This window comes from Terrapene carolina, unplaced genomic scaffold (genome assembly GCF_002925995.2).
Source record: "Terrapene carolina triunguis isolate 2854851 unplaced genomic scaffold, T_m_triunguis-2.0 Scaffold210, whole genome shotgun sequence".
Lineage (NCBI taxonomy): Eukaryota > Metazoa > Chordata > Testudines > Emydidae > Terrapene > Terrapene triunguis.
The window spans coordinates 27178460-27187744 of NW_020664561.1; positions in this window are offsets into that span (position 1 = coordinate 27178460).

The following is a 9285-nucleotide window of genomic DNA, read 5'->3' on the forward strand; positions in this document are numbered from 1 at the left end:
AGGGAGGGAGGGAGGGCGGTAGTGACTGACGGATGACGACAGTTACCCAAAAGCACCCTCGCCACATTTTTTTACCCAGAAGGCATTGGCGGATCGACCCAGAATTCCAATGGGCAGCTGGGACTGCGGGAACTGTGGGATAGCTGCCCACAGTGCACCGCTTCCAATGTCGACGCTTGCCCCATTAGTGTGGACTCACAAAGTCGAATTACTGTCCTTAGTGTAGACACACACGTTCGACTTTCTAATATCGATTGCACATATTCGATTTAACTAAAATCGAACTACTCTCGTAGTGTAGACATACCCTAACAAATTTATTTGAGCATAAGCTTTCGTGGGCTACAGCCCACTTCTTCGGATGCATAGAATGGAACATATATTGAGGATATATATATACACATACAGAGAGCATGAAAAGGTGGGAGTTGTCTTACCAACTCTGAGAGGTCAATTAAGTAAGAGAAATTTTTTTTGAAGTGATAATCAAGATAGCCCAGTACAGGCAGTTTGATAAGAAGTGTGAGAATACTTACATGGGGAGATAGATTCAATTTTTGTAATGGCTCAGCCATTCCCAGTCTCTATTCAAGCCTAAGTTGATTGTATCTAGTTTGCATATCAATTCAAGTTCAGCAGTTTCTCGTTGGAGTCTGTTTTTGAAGCTTTTCTGTTGCAAAATTGCCACCCTCAGGTCTGTTATTGAGTGACCAGACAGGTTAAAGTATTCTCCTACTGGTTTTTGAATGTTATGATTCCTGATGTCAGATTTGTGTCCATTTATTCTTTTGCGTAGAGACTGTCCGGTTTGGCCAATGTACATGGCAGAGGGGCATTGCTGGCACATGATGGCATATATCGCATTGGTAGATGTGCAGGTGAATGAGCCCCTGATGGCATGGCTGATGTGATTAGGTCCTATGATGATGTCACTTGAATAGATATGTGGACAGAGTTGGCATCGGGCTTTGTTGCAAGGATAGGTTCCTGGGTCAGTGTTTTTGTTCAGTGGTGTGTGGTTGCTGGTAAGTATTTGCTTCAGGTTGGGGGGTTGGCTGTAAGCGAGGACAGGTCTGTCTCCCAAGATCTGTGAGAGTGAGGGATCATCTTTCAGGATAGGTTGTAGATCTTTGATGATGCGCTGGAGAGGTTTAAGTTGGGGGCTGAAGGTGACAGCTAGTGGTGTTCTGTTATTTTCTTTGTTGGGCCTGTCTTGTAGGAGGTGACTTCTGGGTACTCGTCTGGCTCTGTCAATCTGTTTTTTCACTTCAGCAGGTGGGTATTGTAGTTTTAAGAATGCTTGATAGAGATCTTGTAGGTGCTTGTCACTGTCTGAGGGATTGGAGCAAATGCGGTTGTATCTTAGAGCTTGGCTGTAGACAATGGATCGTGTGGTGTGTCCTGGATGGAAGCTGGAGACATGTAGGTAAGTATAGTGGTCAATAGGTTTCCGGTATAGGGTGGTATTTATGTGACCATCGCTTATTAGCACAGTAGTGTCCAGGAAATGGACCGCTTGTGTGGATTGATCTAGGCTGAGGTTGATGGTGGGATGGAAATTATTGAAATCATGGTGGAATTCCTCAAGGGCTTCTTTTCCATGAGTCCAGATGATGAAGATGTCATCAATGTAGTGCAAGTAGAGTAGGGGCGTTAGGGGACGAGAGCTAAGGAAGCATTGTTCTAAATCAGCCATAAAAATGTTGGCATACTGTGGGGCCATGCAGGTACCCATAGCAGTGCCGCTGACTTGAAGGTATATATTGTTCCCAAATGTGAAATAGTTGTGGGTGAGGACAAAGTCACAAAGTTCAGCCACCAGGTTAGCTGTGACATTATCGGGGATACTGTTCCTGATAGCTTGTAGTCCATCTTTGTGTGGAATATTGGTGTAGAGGGCTTCTACATCCATAGTGGCCAGGATGGTGTTTTCTGGAAGATCACCGATGGATTGTAGTTTCCTCAGGAAGTCAGTGGTGTCTCAAAGATAGCTGGGAGTGCTGGTAGCGTAGGGCTTGAGGAGAGAGTCCACATAGCCAGACAATCCTGATGTTAGGGTGCCAATGCCTGAGATGATGGGGCGTCCAGGATTTCCAGGTTTATGGATCTTGGGTAGCAAATAGAATACCCCTCGTCGGGGTTCTAGGCATGTGTCTGTACAGATTTGTTCCTGTGCTTTGTCAGGGAGTTTTTTTAGCAGATGGTGTAGTTTCTTTAGGTAATCCTCAGTGGGATCAGAGGATAATGGCCTGTAGAATGTGGTGTTAGAGAACTGTCTAGCAGCCTCTTGGTCATATTCCAATTTATTCATGATGACGACAGCACCTCCTTTGTCAGCCTTTTTGATTATGATGTCAGAGTTGTTCCTGAGGCTGTAGATGGTGTTGTGTTCAGCATGGCTGAGGTTATGGGGCAAGTGATGTTGCTTTTCCACAATTTCAGCCTTTGCACATTGACGGAAGCAATCTATGTAGAAGTCCAGTCTATTGTTTCGACCATCCAGAGGAGTCCACGCAGAATCCTTTTTTTTTTGGAGTGCTGGTAGGGAGGATTCTGTGGGTTAGTATGCTGTTCAGAGGTATGTTGGAAATATTCTTTGAGTCGGAGATGTCAAAAGTAGGATTCTAGGTCACCGCAGAACTGTATCGTGTTCGTGGGTCTGGAGGGACAAAAGGAGAGGCCCCGAGATAGGACAGACTCTTCTGCTGGGCTAAGAGTATAGCTGGAAAGATTAACAATATTGTTGGCTGGGTTAAGGGAACTACGGTTGAGCCTCCTTGTGGCATGTAGCAGTTTAGATAGTTTAGTGTCCTTTTTCCTTTTCCTTTTTCTGGACATTGAAGGTAAGATGATGGTAATTCCCCGGGTTGTCTTTATTCCCTTTTTTATAGATTGGCACTGTATTTACCTTTTTCCATTTCTCTGGAATCTCTCCTGTTTTCCATGACTTTTCAAAGATAATTACTAATGGCTCAGTTATCTCCTCTTTCAGTTCCTTGAGTATTCTAGGATGTATTTCATCAGGCCCTGGTGACTTTAAGACATCTAACTTGTCTGAGTAATTTTTAACTTTTTCTTGCCCTATTTTAGCCTCTGATCCTACCTCATTTTCACCAGCATTCATTAAATTAGATGTCCTATTGCTACTAAACTTTTTGGTGAAAACTGAAACAAAAGAGTCATTTCGCACTTCTACCATTTCCACATTTTCTGTTATTGTTTTTCCGCTCCTCATTGAGTATTGGACCTAGCCTGTCCTTGGTCTTCCACTTGCTTCTAATGAATGGTATTGGGTTAATGCATCCAAAAGATAAGAAAGAACATTTCACAAATCTCAGTGGAATTTAAGGTCACTGTTTCTGCCTTTGAATGAGTTTGGGTTTGTCATGATAAAGGGAGAAAAGACATAATACACCAATTTAGACTAAGTTTAACAAAATATATCTGATGCTTGGGCTCTGGCTTGAGTTTCCACTTAAATATAAGTCTAATTTGTTTATTCAGAGGCTCCCAACAGTTTCTGAAATATACGTGTTATAAAGCACCAATATTCTTTAGTAATAAAACACAGTATCACATAATGCTTTAAAATAGTGGTTCTCTCAACCAGGGGTGGGGTGGGAGTCAAATTTTATAGCAATGTGTGGCGAGCCTTCCCACTAACTCAAGGGCTCGCAACACCATCCATTCAATTTTGGCCCAGCTTCTCCTCTGTGATGTTGGAGGGATGACTGTGCAAATTTGAGTGAGTGGTGGTGTGACCTGACACAAAGGGTTGCAATGTCCACTAGCACTTTCTGATGCTGACACTGAGAAATATTACCCTGAAAACTTTGTGGATGTTAAGATATGTGCTTTTAAGAGATTTCCTGGCCTCTGCACAGTTAGACAGCAGGATCAAAGGTCTGATTTATTTAAAGTAGAATCCCCTTTCTTAGAATCAATGTACTGGTCCCAGTTCCATCTAGATTACATTGGAAAGTCCCATTTTGTAGAGGAGGGGGGGCTCAAAGTAAAAAAAAAAGTTGAGGGGGCATGATTCAAGAAAGTTCGAGAACCCCTACTTTAAAGAGTCAGTCATAAGCCAAACTACAAAGGAAAGTTTTAAGACAAAATGTAAAGGGAGGACTGGGAGGTAAACTAAAAAGATCTAAAACTTGAATGACTAGAAAACAGGATGACATGAAATTTAATAAGTACGGCTGTCAAGGGATAATTAATCACGATTAATTGTGCGATTAATCGCACTGTTAATAATAGAATATCATTTATTTAAATATTAATAAGATAATTGCAAGGTTGTGCAGAGTGGGACAAAATAATTTGAATGTTGTATATACAGTGATGGCCTCTGCATTCATAAACTTCTGAGAAAAAACATCTAGGTATTATCATGGAAAGGTCTATAAAGATATCTTTCCAACATGCTGTGGTGGTTAAAATGGTGAATTGTATGCTTGAATTTATGAATAAGGGGATAAAGGAGGTTGTAAATTTTATCTCATCCCTTCCAGCTGACCAACAGCTTTTTCATTGCATTTAGGTTCACATAGACTTTACTTTTAAGATAACACTGATCTGTGGGGTGGTATGGTCCATGTTGGCTCCTTTTAAGACACATTTTTTATCTTATTTAAAACCATCTGCAGTCACCCCTATTAGTCAGAGGCCTTCTCTTTAGAAAATCCCTTATGCCTTTAATTATTTTTTGAACTAGACATCCTCCCTACTCCATTCCTTCTGGCCTTATGACTCATTATTTTCAAGGCCTTCCTTCTACTTGCTAGTCAGGGCCTTTCTTTATAACACATTTATTTTTTTCACGAAACTTAAGCTAACTCTAATTCTTTAATTTCATATTTATTCTATACTCACCATTTTGGTTATGTTAATTGGCCAGGGAAGAAATGTGTACAAAGGACTTCCAGAATAATTTATTTTTCTGTTACGCTACACCTAATATGCATTGTCTTTCTCAAAGGACTGAAGTCTTAAAACCACCACGTTCTCTCGTGGAGGTCCATCAGGCACATGCCATATCTGTTCCACATTAACAAGTCTGTCTGTATGATGAAGAGTTTCTAGAACCCACTGCTCCAAGAAAGAATGTAGAACCATAACTTATTTGCCTTATGGCAGTCCTAGCAGCCTGGGAACATCTTTGATTTGCTTAGCTAAGCTTTTTTAGCTTAGCTTTGTATTATAATTAATTATTTATCCACAGCAGCACCTAGAGGCCTGAACCAAGATCAGGGCTCTAGAGTGCTAGGCATTGTATATACACACACATTGTGATTTGATCCCTGCCCCAAAAAGCTTGCAATCTACAGCTAGAATTTTCAAAGGAGACTAATGGAAGTTAGGCACCTAATTCCCTTAGGCTCATTTGAAAACCCCAGCCTAAATAGACAAGACAAAATGGGAGAAAGGAATTAGTAATGTTCCCATTTTACAAATGGGGAATTGAGGGACACAGAGAAAAGATAACATGCCCAAGGTGACACAGGAACTTAACCCATACCTCTGAGACCCAGTTTAGTGCTATAAACACCCAAGACTATCCTTTCTCCCCAAAGGATAATTTTTTTTCTAACCCCTGCCAATTAGCGACTAGCTTACCCTAGAAGCATGGGGTTTGTATCCTTATTTAAAAAATCCTAATACAATTGTGAAGGGACTTATTTTCCATGCAAATTAAAAAATGTAGTCTGTGAACAGTGATTCCTCTTTGAAGGTGTTTTATTTTTAAAATTGTCCCCCATCCTCTGAGTTCCTTCCCTCTTCTTTCCATTTCATTCACAATCATTTCAAAATACTGTATTTTCCCTTACTTTATTGTCTGTTCTCTAAGTTATTTACTCATGCATTTGTCTGTCCTTGTCAGGGTTTTTTAGTTGATATCTTTATAAAGTTCTCCCTTTGTGTAAGTGGCATCTCCTTGTCTTTCCACAAAGGCCCTCCTTGGTGGTGATGCTGAGGCCTTTGGTACAACTGCAAGCTATAAATTTCTCTGTCTAAAATTAGATTTCTTCCCTCAGGGATCTCAGATGGTCTTCAAACTATCAAATCCAATCAATCAGAAAGGTGATTTAACTTGCAAAAAGTGAGGAGTTGCATTAAAAGAAATGTGCTGTGGTTCAGTGCAAGCCTCATTACCCAATAATACAGACTGACTCAAATCTTCTTTTCTAGACAGGCTTAGTCTGTCAATTGAAAAAGAGAAGAAAAATGGCAGTCTTTGGGTACGTCTTCACTACCCGCCGTATCGGCGGGTAGCAATCAATTTATCCGGGATCGATATATCGCGTCTCGTTAAGACGCGATATATCGATCCCCGAATGCGCTCACTGTCGACTCCGGAACTCCACCAGAGCGAGCGGCGGTAGCGCAGTCGACGGGGGAGCCGCGGCCGTCGATCCCGCGCCGTCTGGACCCCAGGTAATTCGATCCAAGATACTTCGACTTCAGCTACACTATTCGCGTAGCTGAAGTTGCGTATCTTGGATCGATCCCTCCCCCCCCCAGTGTAGACCAGCCCTTTAGTACCTTGTTGACCATAGCATCCCTTGAGTCTGGTTGCAGAAGAATGTCCATTTGCCTTTGAATTATAAGTAGAGCAATATTGCCATGTGTATTTTCTTGTCAAATATTACTCTTTAGTAATGTCGTCTGACAGTGTTGCTTTGCCAGTGTTTCCTTTGCAATCACATTCAGTTACATATATTTCACATTTAAAGGGAAGATATGTGACAAGTGATAGCACCTGGTTTTCAAGATGCATTATCTCTGAAATTAATAGAGAACAGTACACAAATCTGCAGTCAGATTGCAAAAGACATAGACCCAGTTCCTCAAAAATCAATGGAAGTTAGGAATCTTAATACCATTGAGGATCTGGGCAATAGTTATCATTCTAACCTATCTTACCTGCTTTTTGTTCCAGTTACTGAAGCATCTTATGGAATTCCAGTGACTTAGGCCATGTCTACACTGGTGAGCTTACAGTGGCACAGCTGTACCGATGCAGCTGTACCACTGTCTGATCGCTTGTGTAGCTGTTCTATGCCGACGGGAGAGAGCCCTCCAATTTCTAGATTTGACAGAATAGCTAAAATGGGCAATAAATCTGAGTCTTCCTCCTTACCTAGAATGGAGGTGATTGAACAGAAAAATCCCTGCAGCATGTGAGATATGGGATTGTGTTGATATCAAAGAAATCTGTATGATAATTAAATTTATTGCTCTCTGTAGACTATGGTAGTTTAAAAACTCTTAGAACAATTACACTTACCTTTAGATGCTACTAGAGTTGAATGAAGCAGGAGTACCCTGCCTGAAATTACTGATTATAATGTGTAATGAAGAACCTCTTGGATGGCTGGATCTGCCACTGCATGACAGAAATTAAACAAAGATTTTAGATAACAGACTAAATCTGAGGAACTCTGCTTTTATGAAGTGAGGGACTAATTTAAAGAAATTGTTTCCCCTCTAATCAGAAAAGCTTTTCAAAACTTGCAGTAGTGACAAAAGGAGATCAAGCATTCACTTTTGAATTCTTCAAAGCAAAACACTAAAGTTGAAAATTGCTGACAGCACTTCCTACTTCTTTCATTCTGACAATCTTCAAAGGTTCCCATCTCCACCTCTATACACACTACCTAATATTTAACAATCAAGAAAAATGTTTTCTTGTGATGATTTTTGTTTTGTAGGGGAGAAGTGACCTCAAAATTAGTAATTGTGGAGAAGGCCCCCTTTACAACAAATTCATTTTATGTCTGTGGGTTCGCTTTTCCTCTCTTCACAAATGCTATACTGACTCTTATATCCAGTGATGATTCTACCAGGCTATAATGAATCAAAACAGGAAATACAGAACCTTTGCTCCAAAGAATTCAAAGTGTTTTACAAATATTAATAAAATCTCACAGTACCTCTTTTGAGTTTCACAGCTAAATATGAGGTGGAACAGATTATTTAGCATAAAAGACAAAACCACCCTATCACCTGTGGACAAACACTTTTCACAAAATGATCTGACCTGTCAGTCCTTGTCCTCAAGGCAATCCTGCACAACTAGGGTTGCCAACTGTCTAATCACACAAACCCAAACACCCTTGCCCAGCCCCTGCCATGCCCTTTCCTGAGGCCCCACCCCTGTCCTGCCCCTTCTCTGAGGCCCCGCCCTGCTCACTCCATCCCCCCTCCCTCCGTCACTTGCTCTCCCCCACCCTCATTCACTTTCACCGGGCTGGGACAGAGGTTTGGGAGATGGAAGGGGGAGCAGGCTCTGAGCTGGGGTCGAGGGGTTTGGAGTGTGGGAGGGGGCTCCAGGCTGAGTCAGGGGAAGGGGGTTGGGGTGCAGGCGGGAGTGCGGGGTGCAAGCTCTTGGAGGAAGTTTGGGTGCTGGAGGGGGCTCAAGGCTGGGGTGGGGGGTTGGGGAGTGGGAGGGGGTGCTAGCTCTGAGAAGGACTTTGGGTGTAGGAGGGGGCTCAGGGCCGGGGCAAGGGGTTGGGGTGCAGGCACTGGGAGGGAGTTTGGGTGCAGGAGGGGGCTCAGGGCTGAGGTTGGGATGGGGGAGGGGGTGAGAGGTGCGGGCTCCAGACGAGCGGCACTTACCTCAGGCGGCTCCCGGGCAGCGGCACAGTGAGGCTAAGGCAGGCTTCCTGCCTGCCCTGCCCCTACGCCGCTCCTGGAAGCTGTCAGTATGTCCCTGCAGCCCCGGGGAGGGGGGGGAAACAGGGGGCTCTGCACACTGCCCCTGACTGCAGGCACTGCCCCTGCTGCTCCCATTGGCCGCAGTTCTCGGCCAATGGGAGCTGTGGAGTCAGTGCTCTGGGTGAGGGCAGCACGTAGACCCCCCTTGACCTCCCACACCCAGGGGTTGCAGGGACATGCCAGCCGCTTCCGGGAGCGGCGCAGGACCAGAGCAGCCAGGGAGCTTGCCTTAGCCCTGCCACGCCACCAGACTTTTAGCGGCCTAAAATCTCCCAGTTTGGCTTCAGCAGCCTCCGGGAGACAGAGCCCGATTCCGGGAGACTCCTAGCGAAACCAGTAGGGTTGGTAACCCTATGCACAACACCTTCAAACAACTAGCATGGGAGCTTAAATTAATAATTTTGCTACACGTTAACAATCTTGGTCTTAATAAAGACCTTGGATTTGTGGTTTGTTACAACAACCTGTAACCCACTAACCCCTCTTTTTCTGTTTGATGTCTGCAGAGATGTAACAGGGCACCTCCCTTAGAATATATGTTAATTACCTATGCTAAACAATCTG